The following is a 22,718-nucleotide window of genomic DNA, read 5'->3' on the forward strand; positions in this document are numbered from 1 at the left end:
TGAAATTGGCTCGAAATCTTCTGAACTGTCTCCTTTCACATCCTCAGCAGTTAGTGCACATGTCCCAGAATTCTAAAAAGGAAGCACATTGAGGTGGTGTGTTGGCTGGTTGGGTTCCTGGCAATCCCATGAACTTTTCATTCATACACAAAGGGGGCTTTTAGAGAGAAACTGCATATTTTTTTTCTGTGAAATAATTTGTTTTCTTTGATGCCAATGACATTTTTCGAAATTTAGGATGCAAAACATACTTCTGAACAGTAAGTGTTTGGGATCCCTGGAAATTCTGGATAGCAGAGATTCTTCATGAAATTTCTCTTTGAAGAATATTAAAAATTTGGGAGTTCCCCTGGTTTCTACTCTTGGGTTAAAGATTAGGCCAGAGATTGGGTCTCTACTTAAAGATTATTCCACAACTTTCTTAACTAGTGCATTTCAGTCCTAAAGGAGTGGAATCAACCTCTTTACAATGTGTTTTATGTCCATCCTCATCTGGTCTTCCTCAGTTGCTGGTTGTCCTAATTTCAGCTAAACCATATGGTAACTGACGCAGAATCTAAAATAATCTTATTGGTCTTTATTGTTGCATTTGAAAAATGCCAGCATTAAGGAGATCTCCAAAGGTGAAACAAGGTGGTGGATACTTAGACATCAGTGGACATCACCTTTCTTTTTTCTCCCCCTTTACAGTTATGTACATTTATGGCTTATAAGGAGCACATAGGGCTGATATTTCTATTTAGAGTCAATTGAGGTAGGTGGTTTCTCACTTTCTAAGGTAGCTATTAAACAGCTCTGTTTTTCAGCCCTGACTGCAATGCCCTTGGTTCGACTGGCATTTTTACATTTGTTTAGTTTTCATTTTTTCCAAAGTCAGAGTTCAGATTATATAATCTAAGATCTTGCATAATACTCATTGAATTATTTTACTCTTTAAAAACAATACAAATATGTGCAACAAGCTAGCATATATAATATATATTATTTATATATGTTTTTAAATAATTGTTTTATAGGAAGCTATAAAAATTCAACATAAATTTTATCAATTATATTCTGTACCATATTTTTAAGTCATAAAATGCTGTATATATATACACACACACACACACACACAACATATATATATACACATATACATACACATATATGCCCTACTGGTGTTACTGTAAAGTAATAGTTTTTATGTGTGAGTTGTGGTATAAAACTCAATGCTTGATAATCAGATTTCATATATTTTCTTTTTGCTCTTGGCTAGAATGATCCAGGTACTTGAAATATTTGTGACTTTTTTTCTTTTAAAGGTCAAAGTATTTAAACAATTTTACTTTAATAATGATCAGAGTCCAGTTCTACAGATAAGACAAAAAGGACAAAACTAAAGTTACTAGTTATAAGACTATTAACTAAAGTTGAATAAAATGTTAAATTATATTTAAGGTACATGTGTATCTCTTAAACATTTTTGAATCTACCTTAGTCTGGGATCTTATACTTTTCACCTAGAGTCTTAAAATATCCTTGCATTTGGTCCTTTCAAGGTTCCAAATCTAATGATTTCAAAATCAAGTGATCATCAAGATTACCCTCGGTGGGCCTGGCTTAATCAGGTGAAAGCCCTTAAAAGAGGGTCTGGGTCTGCCCTGAGGTGAGAAACTGTCTTGTTGGCTTTGAATAAATAAGCCGTCACAAAATAAGTGGCCATGTGGAGAAGCCCATGTGGCAAAGAACTGTGAGAGGTATTGTAGGAGCTGAAGATGACTGTGACAAAGAAATTAAAACTCTGAGTTCTTTCTATATGGCAAGGAAGTGAATTCAGCCGACAATATGAGGGAGCTTGGAAATGGATCTTTCCCTTGTTAAACCTCTGATGACCCTCCTGACACTCAGATTGCAACTTGGTGAGGCCTGAAAGCCAAGCTTAGGTCAGTTTAGTTTCCAACCTACAGAAACTGTGAGGTAATACATGTGTGTTGTTTTAAGTTGCTAAGTCTGTAGTAACTTGTTACACAGCAGTAGGAAACCTATACAGTCCCCTTAAGTTGCTAAGTCTGTAGTAACTTGTTACACAGCAGTAGGAAACCTATACAGTCCCCTTACTTCTAATCTCTTTCTTGTAATTTTTCTTTCCTGCTTCAGCTAACATGGGTTTTGTGAATGAAAATTTTGGTAGTATTTCTCCTCTGCTTAAAAGCCTGTAATGACTTTCTGTGGTCTAGAAGATGAAGTCTATACTTCCCAAGTGTGTTCAGAGTCTTCATGGTTTGGCACTCACCTACATTTTTCTCTCCTTCTCTCACTTTTCTAGAGCATCCTGTGCTTTCATAGTTGAAACTACTACGTACCAAACACTTTTTCACTTTCATGCCTTCATGTCTGTCCTTTTCCTTGGCTTACTTACCCTCGCCACCCTTGGGTAGGCAGTAGGATTATTCCCCAGTGTTCCTGTTCTCTTACTTCTGGGGATATTGTGGGATGGAACTTCTCTTCCCCATTAAAGCTAGGTGTGGCCATGTGACTCATTTTGGCAAATGAAAGCAAAGCAGAAGTGACAAATGTCTTACAGGTCAAGACTTGAGGAGCCGGTGTGTGATTTACGAAATTCCCTTTTCTTGCTGTAGGAATTGGTGAGGCTTGAGGCAGTGGAGGCTCTGTCCGCCTGGGTCCCAGGGTAAGGAGACATGAACGTCTCCAAGCTAGCCTGACATGACAGGGTTTGTGAGCAACTATGAATCTTTGCTGATATAAACCACTAAGATGGGGATTTGGGGTTCCTGCAGCATCCCTGATGTTATACTGATCGATAGATCACTCCCTCTTGTCGAGATGTATGTCCTATAGACTCAGCTCAAATGTCTGACCTCTAGGCAGCGAAGGGTTTTCTTCTCTGTGTTCTGACAGATCTTAAATGTACCCCTTTATCTCTGTCGTATGTATCTCTTAGATTGCTGTGAGGGTTACTTGAGTAAATATAGAAGGTGCTTATTAACAGTGGTTGGCACATTATAAGTCCTCAAAAAGGATTAGCTCTTATCATCATTACTGTTTTATAGCACTTCTTTTATTGCAGTTACTTTTAAAATACTTGTCTCCTTTTAGACAATGCTCATTTGGAGGGCAAGGGCTATGTTCTTGTTGTACCATGGACACCTAGCCTAGTGCCTAGAACAGAGAAGGCACTTCCTAAATATTTGCTAATAAATGTATACTTTCACCATTTATTATAACTTTGTTTAAGTTACAGTAGAAATCCCTATTTCTTTGTTTAGAACCATACTCCCAATGTGTATTTTGTTACTACAAATTATAGTGTGTATAAGAAGGTTATACTTTTCATTATTTTCATAGCTGTTGGAGAATAAAGGACAGATACTAGATTACATCTGAGATTTTAGTAGATTTGAATTCAATTTATGACCTTCGACATGTTTTTTAACCCTTATAAGCTTTTTTTCCCTCATCTGTAAAATGGATACCTACCTGCTTCATGTGGTTGTCATAAAGAATTAAATTATTTTTGTAAAATAGCACAATACTTGGCACATAGGAAAATAGTTAATAAATTATTATTTTTTATGGTTTAACTTCCATATTTTGAAATAATAAGTTTAGTTAGTATCCATCATCTCATATAGATACAATGAAAAGAAAGAACAAAAAAGAAAAAAATTTTTTCTTAATTATTTGTTATTTGCCTTTTTAAACTTTTTACTTTGGGTAGAGGGAGTAGTTAGGTTTATTTATTTATTTTTAGAGGAGGTGCTGGGGATTGAACCCAGGACCTCATGCATGCTAAGCATGTACTCAACCACTTGAGCTATACCTTCCTACTTATTTGCTATCATTAGTTCTTCTTTTTACCTTTGGCTTTTCTTGGCTAGTTTGAACCACATGTTTAGATGTCTGACAAACTAGAAGTCTAATACTTCCCCCTTTATTTTTCATAGAAATGACCTGATAATTAATAATTTTTACCACATGTATTGACTTTCATACTCTAATTGTAATATGAAATGATATTGTGTATATTTAACTATTTGAATTAGAAACAATACCGGATGGGCTCACATGTTACCTCTCATCTGTGTGGCCCACTGTTGTTTGTGGCAGTGTAACCTAATAAAATCCTTTCTATTAAAAAACAAAAAACAAGAAACAATGCCAGATGTTTTTGTTATCATTGTATGAGAAATTCACTAATGTATTTAGCATTCTCAATATAATAAAATTCTACAAAGAACACTGTGCTTGTCCAAAGAGATGTTTGAAGTGAAAAGCATATCTTACATATCTTTCCTGCCAATATCACAGTTACCTTGTTTCTATCTCAAAGAAGCAAATATTATCTGTATTAAATCTGGATGCACCATTTTCTTACAGATCCTTGCATCTTTGAAGGTAGCTGCCAAAAATACTCTCAATGAGTAATCTTTAACTCATTCTAGAAAACCCGTTCAATTCTTTTCAAATGAAATTGCAATCTAGTTAAAACTAAGTATCCGTTTAAAAGCAGAATAGAAGAGTGAAGAAGATTAAAAAAGAAATCGGTCTAAAATGTGACTCATTCCTCTGGTTTGAGGTTTTAAAGAGACACACAGGGAAGAGCAGAATATAGATTTTCATTTCATGGTGAGTAAAAAATTACTTTAGTGGTAAAGTGGATACCATTTTGCATGAAATGTTCCAATTTCTTGAAAGAGTAATCTAAAAACTTATTTGGATCATTGTCAGCAAAGTTCAAACAAAGTTTCTTTAAAACATAGCTCCTAGTCTTTCCCCAAACTTTTCGTAGACCTACAGTGGTAGGATAAGGAAAGTATTTTGATACTAGAAGATATTTCCTCTGCATTGTAATGAAACTCCCAATTATGACAGTTCATTATTTCTAGCAAGATTTATATTCTTGTAGATGAATTTTAGTCCTTTTTTCTTATATCATGTTCCAAAATCAATTATAGTACTCTGAAATAGAAATTGTGGTGATAAATATTTGGAATTGATTTTCTTGTAAAATTTTTTAAAAGTTAGAAGTAGCCTTAAATGGTTGGGCCAATTTTAGATCTATTTGACTTTTAGAAGAAACTAAAATACTATGTTTCATCATTTATTATAACTTTGCTCTGTCACAGTTTTTCCTAGTACAAAGGGGCAATAGAGTATACTGCTAACATAATTAAAAGTGATAGAATGGATGTTTGAAAAATATGATTCTTACAAATTCTCAACTAAAATTACTTTGTGAAATACTGCTGGATCTGTTATTTTCATACCATGAAACTTCCAGATTAGAAAAGTAATATATAGAATTGGCAATTATATATTTATTTGAGTACATACATAATGATATTTGATTATAGTGCCACTGTCAGTAATATTTTCTGGTGCCAGAAAGGTTAACACCAAATATTTAAAAACCTGTTAATAAGTAACAATGTAATTGGCTTGTGTTCTTAGCACTTATTGGGCTCATGTGAACAACAAAATAAGAACAAAAGCAATTTCTTTGGGGGCACATTATTTACCTTCTTTTCGTTAAAAGTAAATACTGCACAAGAAGAATAATTTAGAAAAAAGTCTTTTATGAACAAAACATGTCATGTTTCAACTTTTAAACTCATAACAGCACCTGCATTTTCAGAGGTGTAAACTGTCAATCATGACAAAAGCACCGTATTCTACTGTAGGGACAAGGTAGACATCACTGCCATGACAATCCCTTACATGGCGTGGGGTGTGCGATGTGCTGCGGTTTGGAAATCAGACAGACCTTGGCTTCATCCCTGGTTTCTCATTCTTGCTGTGTGGAACCAGCAAGTGACGCTGTGTCTCTCAGTCTCAGGTGTATCATTTTTAAAATGGTGATAAAAGCATTTATTTCCCAAGGCTGCTGTGAGGGTTAAATGAACCCTTGTAGAACATACTGCCTGCGACAGGATAAGCAATTAATACCTATCACTATTATTAGCACAAGTGTATTACTTTATACTTTTTACACTTTATACACTTTATGCTTTCTGCACTTTACAAAGTACTTTCACAGTCTCCCATTTGAGATAATTAGCTCCTGGATGAGGGCACAACTTTTATCACAGAACTACATGCAAGTATTTAATAAGCATGATTGCTACTGGGTTTGTTCAGATGAAAAAGCAACAAGATTACATTCCCCTCGCTTTGATATAAGATCACAATGTGTTAAAGGTACTTTTTTTTTTTAACTTAAATTGTTCCTGAATTCAAACCCTTTAAAGGCGTTTCATTCACCCTTGCCAGGCTTTATCCCACAAAGCTATCTTTTATCCTCTCTTTAGAAATAGGGAAGAGAAATGTGAAATAACTTCCCTAAGGCCAGAGGACAGCCAACCCTCACTTGATGACGAAATGCTTGGAAGATGCTCTCTTGTCTAGCTCTTGATAAATCCTGAAATTTGCAAATCTAGTGGGTCAGCGTTTGAATGCACAGAAATGCAAAGCAGGTTAAGAGAGGGGTGCTGTGAAGCCTTTGGTGGGGGCTGTGGCATCCAGTCTTGGCCGTTTCTGCCTTTAATCTTCTCAGTGATCAGCAGGTATTAAGTCCATTTTAAAAAGTACCGTGTAACCGCCAACCATAAGAAGATGTATAATGGTTTGGGGAACAGTTAAAAGCCCCATTACATGTGGAGCTTTTTTTTTTTTTTTTTACGAAATTTCCTGAAAACACATTTCACCCAAAGGTTGAGAGGTTTTTTTCTCTTGGTCTAGATGGAGTTAGGTTTTTGCCAGAAAGAAGCAGGGTAGTATTGGTAATAGTCTCGGAATGACCTAGGAGGACACTGTGATGTAGGGAGTGTTTCCAGAGGCAGGAGACAGCTACTGCCAATCTTTTACACTAAACACGCTAGTGATGATGGTGGCCAGTTTGCATACTTAGCAAAGATGTCTGGGTTGCAACCGACCTCACTGTTAAATTTCAATTTTTTCCTGGGGACAAAAAATGTTCTAAGAGACTTCTGGGAAAGGGGGACATATGTGGAGCCACTGTTACTTCATTTGGCCTTATGCACGTTGCTATTTATGAATGACTTCCTTTTCATTAGGTATTTAATTTAGAACAGAACTTGTGACTATAATAACCCCCTAACCACAAACTTGGAACATTAACCATTGGGAGGGGGATTCAAAAAGTCTTTCAATCACAAGGCTGTATAATTGATTGTATGGCACATGAAAGAATTCTTTATTATTTTACAGGATAATTATGAAAACATTATGAAAAACAGCTTCTACTGCTAAGTAAAACCTGCCATTTTTCAGAATTGCAATTTTTGTTGTAAAATTTTTTATCTCAATGAACATATTTCTTTTAATTTTTTGAGTAAGTTAGAAAGGGTCTTTAATTTGGGTGTTTAACCGGAAAACTTATTTGGAAAAGGAAAAGATAAAAGTATTAAAAAATTTCTTGTTCCTTTACAGATGGTTTCCAAATCTGAAGGCCTGACTTAACGACAACAGTAAATGGAAAAGGGACATTAAATAATTAATGGTCATAGGAAAGGAAGCACACTAAACCGAGTCATCAGTAAATTTGTATAACCCCCAAACTCTAACACTGTTGAAGAAAAAAAAAGTCATGGCAAATAACTGTTAATGGATTTACTAAACAATTTTATCCCCAGATAAAAATTAAAAGTGTTTCATGGAACCATTCTGAGAGAATGTTTGAAGTGTTAGCAAAAAAGGAACTGGTCTGTTTTATACTTTGTGGGGAACATGTTCCTATTTTAGAATAGCATTCTGTGATTATTTTTAATAGGAAAATAAAAGATGGGTGACTTCTCCAGAAATCAATCTCCTCTTTTCTCCATTCTTGGTGTTTTGCAGGCTGATTAATTTGCAGAGGTTGAGTTTGATTGCTGCTGAAGTAGAAAGCATTATAGATTCTCTGTTATTCTTTAAGCCACTTGGCTGAGGTCTATGGCTCTATCTCTATGTATTTATCTACCTTTCCAAATGGTGCTCAGCACCGGAGCTCCAGGCCTCTCCTGAACATATTGTGAAAATCTATTGTGCTGAACTCTCAAGTCTGTTGCTTGAATAGGTAACTACTCCCCTATTCCCCAACCCCCAGGAGAGCTGTTCTGTGAGGTAAAGGTAAATGAGCCAGACAGAAACAGGCATTTAGAAAACAGTTTTGTGTGTATATGAAGGATGTATCCTGCTACATTTTGAAAGCAAAAGGCGGGGGCAATGAAGGTCATAAAATTTATATAAATCATACAGCAACTGAAGGAATTATGACTGAAAGAATACTTGCTCAACATCTCAGGTGCGATATTCTTAAATGGTTGAATGGAAGAATTCAGTATTTCTCACCTTTAACCTCCCTGTATCCTGTCTTGGTTATGGTTGTTGGCTACTGATCAATCTGGGATAAATCTTTTTTTTTCAGTTTCTAATAAGCAGTTTATTCAGTGAACATCAATATTCTCTAAGTTGCCTCTTTTCAAACATGTGAGAGAGAAATAAAGCCTAAAGGGTTGGTGTTTTTGGTCCAGTCTAGCTAGAAATGTTTTTGACAGATCAATTCTTTAATCAAGTTTTCTCTATTTTTGGAAATATTTCATCATCTAATAGTGGAATTATGATAAATCCTCTGACTTTTAGGTGTAGGTATACTCAAAGTTGCATAAATGTACGTGTTGGAAAAAGCTCGGTAACATCTGTGTAGCTCCAAAGGTTAAGTTGGTTTAAATACAAACTCAGTCAAGTACTATAATATAAAAGCCTTTCAATATTCTTCATCCATTTTTTAGTCATTTGTTGATAACTCTTTGTACAGCTTGTTAGAGTGACTGTCAAAACCACTTTTAAAAAAATACAAACTATGTAAAGTCATGCCATTTAGAAGGATAATTCAGTTATAAAGTAAATATATTTCTTATGCAGAAAGAGATTGAAGCTTTAATAATTATAGTGATTTATGAATAATGAAATATTGGAAAATTCTTCAATTGGTAGTTGTTTAAAATGTTATTTAATTCATCATATTTTCTGAAATATAAGTATCGTAGTAAATACTTTAATATAGAGTCTGTGCATGAAATAATTTGAATTCTTTTCCAAAGCAAATCCAGAATCATATTGGTGAATCAACTCCATTATTGCTACTGCAAACAGCTACTTAAAAAATCTGCTCCCAATTAACCTTATAGACAAATGAAAAACGGTTTTCTAAAAACGGACACATTTATTTCTGTAAATATGTAAATTCCTCAGCATTTCTACAATGTTGAAATAAACTGTTTTCCATCTATATTTATAGATTAGAGTTGGGAGCAATTTCTCTGTCCTTTCCAAACAGCCTTGACTGCCTACTCTGAGTTCAAAACTGCCTTAAAATGTGTTATTTTTTGGTATACAAAAGGCATTCTAAAATTGTATTACGCAGTTATTGTGCTAAAAGAATGACCCTTGCCATGCTTTGTTTACTGAATGTCAAATTTTCATTTGTATTACAGCTGTGTACCACAGCAGTTTCGGTTTTGTATGAAGGGCAACTAATGCACAAAACAGTCAAACCACAGAACAGTAATTAGTCTGGAAAAGATCAAAGTGTGCTCTTCTAAATCCAGCCAATTTGCTCTGGGTGTGCAAAACCAATAGTCTTTCTTTTGCTAAGGTCTCTTATTAATTTTTGCTTTCGTTTGCTGTAGAGCAGCTGCTGTACTGTCAATCCAACATCCTGCTTAAAAAAAAATCCATTTTGATGCCACAAATGCAATTTCAATGGGTTTAGGAATAATAACCAGCTTTTTTTTTTCCACCCCACTTCTAGGAGATAGAAACTTGAAAGTTTGCAGCATCTGTAAAGTGAAAGAAAGCGACAGAAGGCACAGCACTGTTTGGATTTGCTGCTCTAGAAGAAAGCTGAAGAAGAGTGATCTGTAAATATTTCTGCTTTTAGTGCTTTTAACCAGCTTGATTCTTACCACTATATGTCTGCTTCTCTCCTCTCCTCTTAATATGAGTTCTTTTTATCCTTATGGTCTTTCATAGAAACAGTGAGTGATCTAAAATAAATTATTAACTAAATTTAATCTGGCAGAAAACAACCAAATGAATCGTTCACATATTTCAGGCTGAAAACAGTAAAATCAGTAGTACCACTTGCTACTTTCTGGATGTCGTTTTTATTATTTTTGACTGAGGATGGAAGTAGCAGCTGAGGATGATGAATAGACTTTAGCACAGGAGGTAAGTGAATAAAACTTGTGAAGGAGAGGAGTACAGCGTCATCACCTAGCACACGAAACATGAACTCGGAAAATGCACTAAGTGTGGAGTATGCGTTTCTCCCCTTTTCCACTTCTGTCATTTTTCTTATCAATGCTGTCTCTGGCAGAAAGTAGAGAGAGAAAAAAGCTGGTTAGTTTATTGATTCTTATTAATATGACAGCTTTTCTGTGCTTGTTACCTTGAACTCTGCTCAAATATTTTGTCTATATAATACATATTTATTTGTTTTTCGTAGTAAATTTCCTTACTCAAGCAATGGGTATTAATATATATTAGCTGAGTAAATATATTTTTATGTAACTAGTGTTGCAGCAATTTTCCTGGCTTTACAACAAACCATTTAAATTTGATTCCAAGTTATAGACCACTCCAAACACGTGCCAAATATTTGTTTTAGTGTCAATATCACTTGCTCACTAGACACTAAAATACAGCCAAGCAAAACAAAAAGTGTAATGACACACAGAATGTGCATAATGAAAAGAAGCACATATAGTAATTTACAGTAACTGATTCATGAACAAATGTGTAATGTCCATGGAACTACCAAATAGGTTTATTCTGGAAAGGTTTTCAATGGAACAGGAATTTAGTGCTATTGAAAAGTAACAAAATGATCATACAAAGAAGTTACAGTATCTCTTTTTTCATAGGACAGGTACAATCAGGCACAAACTCCTGATTTTACTCTGAACTAACCGTGATGTACTAAGTTGACCTGAGCTTCAGAGCACTTCATCTTTTCATAGTATTATTTGGTGTCTTATTAAAATTTGTTGTTACTTCTCTAGCCCTATAATGCATTCCATTGTTTTCCACTCATCTTTTTTGAGGGGCCAACTCTGAAGATGATAGTGTGATAGGAATACATCTGTACTAGAAATGAAATAAGTATATTTAACCTATATTTACAGCTGCTATTAGATAGTCTTGAGGTTCAAATAATACCTCATTGATTACCTTTCTCCAGCATCATGTAGGGCTTTACCTAAATCTCTCTTATGAGACAACTTGAAATATGGCACTTAGCAGATAAAATGGCCTCAGGGAAATGTGCATCCAATTTCATGTAGAAAATTATGAAAATCTTTGGACTGAGTCTTTTTTTAAATTGAGGTACAGTTGGTACACAACATTGGGTTAATTTTAGGTGTACAAGATAATGATTTGATATTTGTGTATATTGTGGAATGATCACAATAATCTACTTAACATCCATTATCATACATGATTACAGATTTTTTTTTCTTGTACTGAGAACTTTTAAGATCTACTCTTTCAGCAACTTTTGCATATGCAATATATAATGGACGGAGGTTTTTAAAGAAGATATTGGGGAGAAAGAGAGATTCTAGAAAATTCAATAGATTTTATTCCAAGAAGAGAAGCTAACTTGTGAACTATTAATTGGTACTCATTATCAGTTTATGTTAAATTATTGAGAGAATGGTTTATGAACTCTTGCAAAGGTAATTGCCTCTGGACAATGAAATAAAGCAAGAAAAGGATGTAAGAAATTCAAGGACTAGAAGGGAAGAGACAGAACACTTAAAGAGAACTAACAGACTTAAAAGTAATGAAAGAATTCAGTGAGGTTGCTAGGTAGAAGACTAACAATAACAACAAAAATATCAACAGAGTTTTCCTATACTTGCACTAACCAATTAAATAATGGAAAATATTCCTTTCATTATAGCAATAAAACTTGAAGTACCTAGTAAGTGGCCTAACAAAATGCAGAAAATACTTATAGAACAATATTAAAATTATGTTAAAAGACCCAAAGAAACTTTTATTTAATATGATCACAGCTTCTAGAAAAGAGTTAGAAATGTGGTAGGCACTGAAGAAATATTTATTATTAAATATTAATTATAAATTAATGAGTGAATCTGAATAAATGGAGAGATATACCATTGTCATCAAAGGGAAAGTTAAGATTGTAGAGCCCTCAATTCTTTCTTTTTTAATTCTTAATTTTTAAATGAATTTTTCTTTTAAATCATGTAGGAAATACAAAGTAGAATTACAAACCAAAAATGCAATAATATTTGGTTTTATTGTTGCCTCTGTATTTACCTTTACTAGCACGTTTAATTCTTTATGCAGCTTTGAGTTTCTAGATAATGTCTTTTCATTTTTAATCCAAAAAACTCCATTTAATATTTATTGTAGCCAAAGTCTAATGTTAACAAACAAAAGTAGAGAGAGTTTTTCTGGTGTAGAATTTATGGGCACTCTAAAGCTGTGTACAGCAAGGTCAACACATAGTTCCTTGATTACCTGTTGATTCTTAATCTTGATTGGCTATTTTTTTCATTCTTCCTGTTTTCAAGATTTTCTTTGTCTTTGAATTCAGCAGTTTGATTATACTGTGCCTTGGTGTGGATTGAGTTTTTATCCTACCTACATGGAGTTCTTGAGGTGCTTGGTTGTGTAGATCCATGTTGGTTATCAAATTTTGGATGTTGGATCAATTCTTTCTTTTTTCTCCAGTGCAGTTCCAATATGGTAGGGGAAGCTGTAAGGAGAATAAATGGGATTGGAAAGGTGGTATAAGGAAAAGCAACAGCAACAACTACAACAAAAATAAAATGGCAGCTGTGCAGATACTGATGATGACAGGGTACTATGAACCAACTGACTCACAAACAAGTGCCTGAGAGCCAAGAGGGGCAAAAAGAAATGATTTTCAATGAACAGAAGCTAGCGAGGGAAGAAATAAAGCCAGAAGCTATGGCTCATGGGCTTGATACTGATCACCATCCAAGGAGAGCTTTCTGAACAAGATGAGATGGGATAAGCACAAGGGGAAAGTCTTGTTCTTAGGTCTAAAGACTCCATGACAAAAATTCAGTATAAAGAGAAACGCCTTTACAATAACACATGTGCAAGATTTAAGAGTTTAGTTAACTTGAACTCAGTATGAATTAACAGGATGATATTAACTGACCCTCCTCCTTCCCCAAATAAATAAAAACAATCATTTTTAGGCTGCATTAATCAAGTAATAAAGTATTATCCTAGAAGCTGACAATTCTTAACTCTGTAAGCCCAGCCTTCTGACATTGATACTTCACTCTCACAGCATTTCAGATTCAGTAGGTATAGTAGCTTTCTCTCCTAAAGTCTGCTGTTCTCATATTTCCTGTCTGAGAAGTCCTGTCTTGGCAAGTACTCCACTACCAATGAAGTTACTTATGCTACAAACCAGGGAGTCAAGTCATCCTATTTCAGGTCTTTCCCTGACCCTCATATGTATCTGGTTTTCTGTGTTTTTTCACCTTAGCCACTGTTCATCTCTCTCTCCCCATTACTATTGTGTTGTTATAAGCCTAATTACTCTACTCGACTGTCAAATAGTTTCCGTGCTTATCTGCCTTCAAACTTACATAGTTATCTGCACTATTTCTAGAGTATGCATTCTAGAATACAAATCTGATCATACTTCCCAGCTCTAAACCCTTCAATAGGTTTTCATTCAGTCTTCCCATTGCCCATGTGCCCTACCCATAGGAATATTTGGAGCATGCATATCCAACGTAAATAAATATAAATAAATACATATGTATTTATAACTAAATATTTATAAATGTATACATAAATATTTATTTATTTTGTACATGAAAAAACATATTCAACAAAAATTTAAAAAGAATGAGATACAGTAAGAATTTAACTCATTCAAAATATCATTTATCAATAGAACAAATAAAAATAGCTAACCTATTTTTGCAATGTGTTTAAATAGGCTTTATTTTTAAAAAAACTTGACTTAACATTTTTTTGATACAGTGCTTCATAGTTCAGTTTATTTTGATACTTGCTTTTGATTGCTTCAGTGGCTAAACATAGGATACTTCAAAAACAAATAGAAAAAGTAGATCATTGGCTATCATTCAAACATAGTTTTTATCTTTCATTCTCATCCATCAATTATTAAATCTTTTTTTGTGAAATTCAGGTAATAGATTTCCATCTTTCATAATTTCAATCAATTGTTTTTGTGAACTAACTAAAAAAGTATTGCATTTTAGTATTTTTAAAAACAAAAAGCCCCACTGAAACCCTTTATTTACAAAGTTTTAAAACATTAGAAAATTTCATTTTTGTGCTTCCAAGTGTGCAGATGTGAGAACGATGCTTTCACATTGTTTTGGGTAATGAAATTGTGCAATAATGGAAATACTTGCCATTTCAAATATGCTCTGTCTACATGTTTCTTTCAAAAAACAGTTATTTTCTCACTCATTGTTAAACTCTCATCTTTCTTCTGAAAAGACAGATTGTCTGCTTATTTATCAAAGACATTTTTTTCCAGAGCAGTTTTAAGTTTATAATAGAATTGGGAGGAAGGTACAGAGGTTCCTGTATAACCCCACCTCCACATGTGCCTCCTCCACTGTCATCATTTACCAGGATGGTACCCTTTTACAGATGTGTTTTTTTGGGGGGGTAGGGGAGAGGTAACTAGGCTTTTATTTATTTACTTATTTTAATGGAGGTACTGGGAATTAATTGAACCTAGGACCTCATGTTTAGCACACATTCTACCACTGAGCTATACCCTTCTCCCTCTGAATGGTACACTTTTTACCAAAGATGAATCTACGTTGACACATCATAACCACCCAAAGTCCATAGTTTACCTTTGGGTTCACTCCTAATGCTGTACATTCTATGAGTTTGGACAAATGTTTAATAATATATATCATTATAATATCATACAGAGTATTTTAAGTGCCCCCCAAACCCTCATTGTTCTGCTTATTAATCTCTCCTTCGTCCCTCACCCCTGGCCACCACTGATCTTTTAATTGTCTCCATAGTTTTCCCTTTTCCAGAATGTCATATAGTATGTAGTATTTTCAGTTTGGCCTCTTTCACTTATTAATATGCGTTTAAGTTTCCTCCATGTCTTTTCATGGTTTGTTAGCTCATTTCTTTTTAGTGCTGAATAATATTCTATTGTCTAGATGTTCCACTGCCTATCTGTGAATGGATATTTGCCTGCTAAACAACATCTTGGTTTCTTCCAAGTTTTACCAAGTTTTGGTAATTATGAATAAAGCTGATGTAAATATCTCTCTGCAGTTTGCATGGACATGTTTTGCACTCCTTTGGGTAAATACCAAGGAACGTGATTTCTGGGTTGTACGGTTAAGAGTATGTTTAATTTTGTAAGAAACCACCAAACTGTCTTCCAAAGTGGCTGTGCCATTTTGCATTCCCACCAGCATTGAATGAGAGTTCCTGTAGCCCCACATTCTTGTCAGCACTTGGTGTTGTCAGTGTTTCGAATTTTGGCTATTCTAGTAGGTGTGTAGTTTATATTTCATTGCTGTTTTAATGTGCATTTTTGTGACATGATGGGGAGTATCTTTTCATATGCTCTTTTCCATCTATATACCTTCTTTGGTGAGGTGTATGTTCAGATCTTTTGTCCATTTTTCAGTCAAGTTGTTTGTTTTCTTCTTGTTGAGTTTTAAGTGTTCTTTGTATATTTTAGATAATGGTCCTTTATCAGATGGTGTCTTTTGCAAATATTTTCTCCCAGTCTGTGACTTTTCTTCTTCTCTTGATATTGTCTTTTTCAGAGCAGAAGTTTTAAATTTTAATGAAGTCCAGCTTATCAATTATTTCTTACATGGATTGTGTCTCTGGTGTTGTGTCTGAAAAGTCATCACTATACCCAAAGTCATCTAGATCTTCTCCTTCGTTATGTATTAGGAGTTTTATAGTTTTGCATTTTACCTTTAGGTCTATGATGTATTTTGAGTTAATTTGTGTGAGAGGTGTAGGTATGTATCTAGATTATTATTATTATTATTTTTTGTCTGTAGATGTCCAATTGTTCCAGCACAATTTGTTGAAAAGACTGTCTTTATTCCATTGTGTTGCCTTTGTTCCTTTGTCAAAGATGAGTTGACTATATATGGATCTATTTCTGGGTTCTCTGTTCTGTCCACTGACCTGTTTGTTTATTCTTTTGCCAGTACAATGCTGTCTTTATTACTGTAGTTTTATAGTAAGTCTTGAAGTCGAGTATCATCATTCCTCCAACTTTATTCTTCTCTTTCAATATTATGTTGGCTATTCTGGGTCTTTTGCCTTTCCATTCAAATTTTAGAATTAGTTTGTACCAACAAACTATCCATGAAATAACTTTCCAGAATTTTGACTGGTGTTTATTTATTTAAAAAAATCTGCTAGATAGTATGCTAATGACAATCTATTCTCATCATAAAAAAGGTAAGCGAATTTTGGACATTTGTCTATTTGTAAAAGAAAACTATGCAGCTCATCTTTATATGTAAAAATTCTCTGTAAGTTCTTTGCTGTGAGATAATCACAAATCTCTTTAACGCCTCAGATGTGCAGGAAAACTTCACCTCAATAAAAGATGATTTAAAAATATTATATAGATTACATTTTAAAGGCTTTGTTTTTATAAAATTAATGCCATCAATGAAATGTTCATCTGGCTTCACCATTTTTGCACACAAGCTTGCCTATAATGATGTAGGTAATGAATTTTACCATGGTGCTTTTTCCCTCTACCCTAAGATCTCTTCTTTCCCCTCTTTTTTTAGTGAAGCTTGTATTTATACTCAGTATTTCCTTAACATGGTATTTTTAAAAGATACCAATACTAATGAGAACATATACTCTGTATTACATTTCACTTTATTGGCTTGCAAAAAATTTTGTTCTTCATGTATTTTATTATTGACACAGAGTCTAACAAATATCAAGAATAGAAACATGTTGGAAACATGTATTGTTTTATCCAACTGTTTTGCAAATTTTCTAACCTTTGTCTCTTCAAATATTTAGTTCTGTTTTCAATCTCTCTATCTAATGTATTTTAATTAGTCATTGTCTTCGGTTGGATTCCCAAAGAAGTAGATCTTGGGCCAAGGATTTGAGTGTAAGTAGTTTATTTGGGAGGAGGAGATCCCAGGAAGTGTGTATAAGGGAGGGCAGAAGTGAGAATAAGAAGGAGGAAAAAAAAAATAAAAAAAGGAAGGAGGGAACGATCCAATAAAGGGGATGTTACCAAGCAAGTTGTTGCTGTGGGCAACTGAGGTTCCCTCCCGTGGAGACCTCGGGAGCCAATACAGAATTTTTCTGAGTTGTTCCACTTGAAGCACAGTAAATATTCTCTGACTCTCATTTGTCATTGGCTAGACATTAATCACCCAGTACATCTGGCTGACCTATTTGCAGATCTAGAGAGAGCCCTCAGGTGCAGAGATATGGGTGTTGCAGTAAAATGCAGTCCGCGGGAGCCGGGACAACATGGGCCAAAGGTATGTGGGTGGGGTCACCGCATCATCTGCTGCTCCCTCCGTATTGCCTTCAGAATGCTTTTGACCACGTTTCCTAGGGCAGAAAGAACAGATATTTTTAACCAAAGTTATTACTATTCAGTAAGAACTGCCAAAGAGGCTGATACACCATCAAGTTCAGTAAAATTTTGTAAGGTCTTCATATGCTAGATGGAAACCCATATCTTAAATAGTTTTCTTCGTATGTACAGATCAGTGGTTTAACAGATCTGAATGTATTGTTAGTATTTTTACCTGACAAAGAGATTATTCAAGGAGTGGAAGGATCAGCTCTGCCTTTTGCTTAGCTCTCATTTTTCTTACCCTATCAGTGTTTTCAGTGTGGGGTTTCTTTGAGGAGAACTTTTTAAAGTCACTTGTCTACTTTATAAGGGTTATTTACTTATGCTAATATCTGCAGCATTTTTAATAAAAACAAAACAAGCGACAGGGTGATGGCCAACTGTCCAGACCTCCACATTGTGGAATTCTCATCTTTCCTTCAAGATGCTTTGCTTACACTAAAGGACATGACGGTTTGACATGTAAACCCATTGAGGGTGCCAGCATCATTTCAAATGAAATATTCATAAAGCTTAATATTTGGCTAATTCTTGGGGTAAAACTAAATAAAATAGAAGTTCTCATATTCTACCCCAGTGGATTACCTGGTGCATCCTTTGTGGTGTATGCGCCCCAGTTTGAAGATCAAAAGACCACAGGACAATGTTCAGATGCCTTAGCCCAGCATCCACAGTCCTCTGCCATTTGGCCTTTCTACTACTCTCACCTAAACCCTTGCCTCATCATGTTTCATCCCAGCATTTCAGTTATAATGAACTTCCTGGAGTTCCCTGAATTTATCATGCTGAGTTGAATGTCAGAGTATTTGCTTATACTGGTGCTTCTTCCCAGAATGCTCTTCTCTTTGGATTCCCTGGTAACCCTCTACTAGGAAACTTTTCCGGGCTTTTCCCCACTCCCCAGGAAGCAATGAAAACATACTCTTTTGGAACTACTGTATTCTCAGCCTCGGCCCTCACTCCTTCTGTGAAACATATTTGCTAACATTCTCCTATATACCATTGTGTCCCTGAAATCAGAGATGTTGTCTAATTTATCTTTGTATCTCCAGCACATAGCCCCAAATAGGCACATAATCATGCTTGTTAAATTAACCTCTGGAAACGGTAGGCCTATTACACTGTATCAGTTAGTCAGCAGAGAGGATTGTGTGTAGTTCTGGGTGCCTCTTGAAGAAGGCCTTGGAAAACTGATGTGTACTGAGAGGAAAAGAATTCCAAACAATGTCATGAGACCAATTCTAACTTGGGACCAATGTATAGAATAACAAGGAAGGGGGATTTGGTTTTAATATAAGGAAGAATTATCTAACAATTAGAGCTGCTTGAACATGAGATGAATGGCTTTGGGACATGGTGAATCTCTTGCCACTGGAGGTGTTGAAATAAAGGCTGAATGGATAACCTCCTTGAGCAGGCTGAACAAGGGCTTAAAGCATCTGGAGTGATCATAGTGAGTGGAGAGGAATTTAGATAATCTCTGGATTGTAAACAATCAAGCTGAGATTTGAAATCATTTGGTATGTCTAGTGATAGGTCTAAACTTTGATAGACACTGTTTCAAAAAAACAGAAAAACCCCACAGTGAGGCTATTCTTAGTAAACAGTTTCTCTGTCATTCAGAATCTCTGCATCTAGATGAGACACAAGAGTAACGTGATTTTGCCACTCATGAGTCAGGCTAAAGAAGTTTGTGAGCAGGTCCTGATGCTGTTCTTCTTGGTGAATACAACTACAGCCATCTAACTTGCTTCCCCTTTTCATCTTAGAAGTAGGGCACCTTCATCCAGCTGACTATGGATTTTAACATTTATAATCTGAGAATCTGTAACAAAGTGATAGTGTCTTGAATATTGGAGAAGAGGCAGTTATCTTAATCTTCTGTATATTTAGGGCTGGCTGAGACAGAATTTAAAATAAAATATTGTATTGATTAAACTTAATTCAGAAAATAGTATATAACTATATATAAATATACTTTATATATAATTTTTATATATACAGACATGTCTATATAAACAGACATAACACTGTAGATGATAGAAAAGAATCTAATTATAAGACCTTTAAAGGGCATGAATCTTATAATATGGAAACAGATTCAGTGAGGTTAAAGGGATGTGACTAAATGCTGTACAATGAATTGGTTTTAGAATCTAGACCACAACCCATTAAATCTAATTCCACTTCCATGAGTTTCTCCATTTTACCACACCTACTCAAAAGTCTAAGATGTGGTCCCTACCATGAAGAACTTTTGCAATCTCGTAAAGGCAAAAGACATTCATAAAACAATTAGAGAGTAACAAAGTAAAATCAAGTGCAATATGTGTGTTACAGCTAAAGACTAGCTTGGAAGGTCAACAAGGTGAGGAATCACAGGCTAGAGGAGATGGAAGTTTTTATTAAGAGCAATTTTTAAAATAGCTCTGAAAGATAATTAGGCTTACAAAATAACCAAAGTGCATGTTGGCTTTGTCCACATTCATCAGTGCCTTTCCTTCTCTTTGATTTCTTTTTAGTTTTACTACTACTCATACTGGCCAATAGGATGCAGGCATCTAATTGCAGCAAATTCTTATACATTCCAAGTGACTCCCACAAAACGGGTTGCTGTGGTAACCAAACAAAAAGGGACTAGGACACAGAAGCAAAGTATTTACTTAATGTCTGATGGTCTCTGCACGATTTTCATGAGACCTGTTGCTGGTTTTCTTTTAGGTCTGGGTGCCAGTCACTGCTTTTTTTTTTTTCTTAAGCTATTAACAGATGAAAAACTTTATTTGGCCTTTGTATACAGAAAATTGTACTGAGCAGTGAGGTCACAGATATTAATTTTATAAACATAACAATCTTATTTAGAAATGGTGACTTATCATGTAGAATTAACATGGGAGCCTGCAACTCTTGCCAACTGAATTCAAGAGAACAGAAGGGTCATTTGAGGATGTTGAAGAGAGAATGGTACAAGGAAGGGAGGGGGCGGTAAATGTGAAATAATTTTGTTTAAGGCTATTTATTTTGCCACATCAATAATAAAAGTGTTCACTAACCAGTTGGTACAGAGACTTTATTGCTAATTATTTTATGTATGAAGTCTTTAATTAATAGACTATATAATTAATACAGTCTACTGTGTTCTAGCTAGTTTTAATCCTTTGGTGAAGGAAGATTTTGACGATGAAACAGAAAGTCATTTAGGCTCAAAAATATGTGTCTAACATTTTCTGAATTGGGGAACAGGACCCACTCTCTTCATCCCTACTATTGTCTTGGTACCTCTTTGAAGTGTAAAAACATTAGAACTTCAAAGGCAGTCTAGAAAGATGGCATCTGCAGCTAAGGGCAAGCTCTGGAAGTGTAGACAAATACACAGCATATCACTAGGTGGTAGGTTTGCTAGGGATCTTGGCATAATTGACTCTTTTTTTTCATAAAGAGACGATTAGAATCTGCATACAATGATTGCTTCATCTGACACTTGTTTTTTTTTGGGAGGGGGTGGGGGAGGAGGTAATTAGGTTTATTTATTTTTAATGGAGGTACTGGGGATTGAACCCAGGACCTTATGCATGCTAAGCACACACTCTACCACTGAGCTATACCCTCCCCTCTGACAGTTGTTTTTAAAAATCACACTCTGTATCTTGCAAAAAAGTGATTTTACAGCATAAATGGCATTAGAGGTAGAAAACAAAGCTGCATGCTTGTTTGGAAGCTTGGTAGGAAGAAAGGAAAAAATTTATTTTATAAAGTAATAGATCTTCTATGGAATGTTGCTGTTCTGTGATATAGACCCACCCACAGTTAGCAGTATTGAGCTCAAATACCTTCTTTGCATCTGCCTAGGCTAGTTCTCCTAATCCAGTGGCTGAGTGTGGGATTCTTGGAGTAGGATTTTCCTTCAGTGAGGACATTTACCTCTTAGGAGTAGAATCAACACAATGTCAAGCTAATTCTGCTCTAGGGTCACAAGGGAAAAAAGGTAAAAAAAAAATATATATATAGTACATTTTTTTTCCCATTTAAAGAACACTTTTTTGTAACAACAACAATAACAATAACCAAATGCACACATTATGAATGCCTGTATTAATGCCTCAAATGTGACCTATGCTATTTTTGTGCTTTGGGATGAAGGTCTAATCCCTCTGCCTTCTGAATTGGGCTGTTTATGTGAAGGATGGTGATGCAGTATCAGCAACACCTGGCTTCCATGTAGCCATAGAGGACCAATTAGAGCCTATGTGAAGTCTAATTCCTATTTAAAGGTTCTGTGTTGCAACCTCTAAATTAGTCACTCTGTGGAAAGGAGGTGGTAGGTTTGAGTGAAATTTTGGAGTTAGGATCCAATACAAACGAATGTTGTTGAGTTCCAGCCTAAAGGTTAATAGAGGCAGACCTCGCTCTGAGGAGAAGGGTTGGTAGATATATTTCTATGCTGAAGTCTTTGCATGTAATCTCTAGCACATGCAGGAAATGGCCAGGCTGTAACATCAGAAGAATGTTGTAAAGAGTCCTTTCCTGAAGTTCGGGAGATTGAGAGAGTAACTTTGTCCTTTGTCTATCTCCAAAATAGACAAATAAAAAATGTAGGCTGGTGGAAGAAAAGAATTTCTGCTAAACTCTTTCTGATTTGTCCCACTGCAGCATTTAAATACTTGGATTTCTAACTTATGAAATGATTGATAATGACTTTTCCTCACTTAACCAGAATTCATTCATTGTTCCATTTCTGTCCAGTGAGCAAAATGTTCATGGCTTTTCCTGGGTGTAGTCTTAATTAATCATCGCAATTATCTGAAACATTTATTTAGAGCCTTCAATAAGTGGCCTAGGGATAATTTAAAAAATTGCTCCCCTTAAAAGCAACAATACCCTTCCTTCCCCCCCCCCCAGCAGCCTTTCCTTGTTTGCATAAAGGGCCTAGTGGGCTGACCTCAGCTGCTTTCCATTTTTGCACTTGTTAGCCTGAGTCTGGTGAGCCCTGACAATAGTTCCCTTAAGTGTCTAAAGGAATCCCTCTCTT

General features: G+C 35.2%; 2 long non-coding RNA genes across 3 annotated transcripts in view; one reads left to right on the forward strand and one right to left on the reverse strand.

Moving 5' to 3' along the window:
* Positions 1 to 22,718, forward strand: part of LOC140696893 (uncharacterized) — a 207,931-nt gene that overhangs the window by 18,225 nt on the left and 166,988 nt on the right. For both annotated transcript variants that reach the window (XR_012073528.1, XR_012073527.1), the window contains exon 3: positions 9,815 to 9,923. This is a non-coding gene — a long non-coding RNA (uncharacterized lncRNA). The remainder of the gene's footprint in view (positions 1 to 9,814; positions 9,924 to 22,718) is intronic.
* Positions 10,151 to 20,193, reverse strand: LOC140696894 (uncharacterized). The gene is made up of 4 exons (XR_012073529.1): positions 20,140 to 20,193; positions 17,496 to 17,661; positions 12,559 to 12,796; positions 10,151 to 10,374 (listed from the first exon to the last, which is right to left on the reverse strand). It is a non-coding gene; the product is annotated as an uncharacterized lncRNA (long non-coding RNA).

Source organism: Vicugna pacos, chromosome 6 (genome assembly GCF_048564905.1).
Source record: "Vicugna pacos chromosome 6, VicPac4, whole genome shotgun sequence".
Taxonomy (NCBI): Eukaryota; Metazoa; Chordata; class Mammalia; order Artiodactyla; family Camelidae; genus Vicugna; species Vicugna pacos.